Below are 1,958 nucleotides of genomic sequence, written 5' to 3'. Positions count from 1 at the left end.
AGGGAGATATTCAAAGTGATCATGACAGGTAGAAAGCATCATAGGAGGACTGAAATATAAAAATGATATGAAGTCTTTCATTATTTGGTGACACCCATGTATGAGTCATAAGGATTTGTTTCTTTATCTAGATACTTAGAGGGACAGGATGAAGACCTGAGTCAAAGACCTGGAGTCAAAGCAGAGATCATGGCTCCATAGCAGGATACATGAAGCAGGATACAGGGCATGTGATTCACAGGACATAAGGAAGAATATAATTTTAAAAAAGTGGTCCATACTTCATCAATCTGATTCACAAGCTCTTAAATAGGCAGATGAATAACAAAGAAGGCTTGCAGCAGCTGGACACAGCAAGGGCAGGAGCATGTGGTCCTATAGCAAGTGGACTGACAGCATATTGGGCAGTAGTCAGGCTAGCAGCGGCTGGATCCACAGTCCTGGGCTAGGCACCCAGGCAGGCAGCAGCAGGTGGGGTGGTAGCAGGTTCTCATGCAGTACACGGGGGTTCAGCAATCTGGCTGGCAGCAGCGGGACCCACAGCAGTTTTGTCCACAGCCCCTGGACCCACAGCCACTGGACCCACAACAGCTGGGCTGGCAGCAGGTGGTCTGGCAGCAGGTGGTGTGACAGCAAGTTGGGCAGTAGCAAGGCTGGCAGCAGCTCGACCCACAGCCGCTAGACCCACCGCCGTTGTGTCCACAGCCGCTACACCCACAGCAGCTGGGCTGGCAGCAGGTGGTCTGGCAGCAGGTGGTGTGACAGCAAGCTGGGCAGCAGCAAGGCTGGCAGCAGCTCAACCCACAGCCGCTAGACCCACCGCCGTTGTGTCCACAGCCGCTACACCCACAGCAGCTGGACTGGCAGCAGGTGGTCCGGCAGCAGGTGGTTTGACAGCAAGTTGGGCGGCAGCAAGGCTGGCAGCAGCTGGACCCATAGCTGCTGGACCCACAGCAGCTGGGCTGGCAGCAGGTGGTCCGGCAGCAGGTGGTCCTGCAGCACATAGGCTGGCAGCAAGAGGAGCAGCATGAATGGGTCATGGTGTCAGGGGTGGAGGGTGGGCAGGTCCTGTCCAGAGGTGAGGTTGTCAGATTCTGGTGCCTCCTCTGGATCTGGGGCTTTTATGCGCTGGACCCCCAAAGTTTAGACCAATGGGCAGGACTTTCCTTGTTGGTGTTTACATTGCTTTCCATAGTCACTAGAGGAATTGTAAAAAAGGAAGTTGTTTCCTAAATATTATGAATTTTTACAAAATAAGTGTTTAATATGTTTTCTATTTGAGAATAACTCATAGAAACATTTTCAGATGAAAGAAAGTTATTCACATCATCAACATTGGTTTGCTTCAGTGATCATCACAGCATGTGATCAAGTTCTCACTGAGCTGGGTAAGATCAGCACAGTTGTCCTTCTCCAGGTTTGGTCCTTATGTTGTACGTAGAATGGGAATATCTCTGGGTTGAGGGGCATGATGCTGACCTGTTTACACAGATGAACTGAATCATGCATAAGCCCAAGTCTGTTTCCCCCACAGAGCCTGATTAAAGACTCCTATAAGCTTCTGTCTGTTGTAGTACCCTCTGCTACCTACATATCCCAATCCAAGGATCTTTGGGTACAGGATGTCTGGCATAATATCTTCCATATGGGAAGGCAAAACCAAAGCAGGTGGGTAGAAGCAGCAGCAGTACACTGGGACTAAGCAAGCATCAGTCAGTTATCCTGAGTAATAAATGGTCCTGATATACTCAGAACTGAGGGCTTTCCCAGCACGTGGAATTTCATTGATATAACTGAGGTGGTTCGGGGAAAGCAGGATAAGTTCATGACTTAATCCTAATTCATTTTTTGCATAGTCATTGACCTCATATAACTCATTATATATTTTTTTCTCCTATTTTCTTTTAATTGAAGGAGTAGTCTAGGTAAGATGACACCTAAGGTATTTGTGAGTTCTA

The 1,958-nt window shown here is 48.5% G+C and overlaps 1 pseudogene; it reads right to left on the bottom strand.

The window, feature by feature from the left end:
* Positions 1–295: 295 nt before the first annotated feature.
* Positions 296–1,040, bottom strand: LOC131496959 (keratin-associated protein 9-2-like; annotated as a pseudogene).
* Between the last annotated feature and the right edge of the window lie 918 nt (positions 1,041–1,958).

The sequence above is a fragment of the Neofelis nebulosa genome, chromosome 16 (genome assembly GCF_028018385.1).
Source record: "Neofelis nebulosa isolate mNeoNeb1 chromosome 16, mNeoNeb1.pri, whole genome shotgun sequence".
Classification (NCBI taxonomy): Eukaryota; Metazoa; Chordata; class Mammalia; order Carnivora; family Felidae; genus Neofelis; species Neofelis nebulosa.
This window is presented reverse-complemented; position numbering and strand designations above follow the sequence as displayed.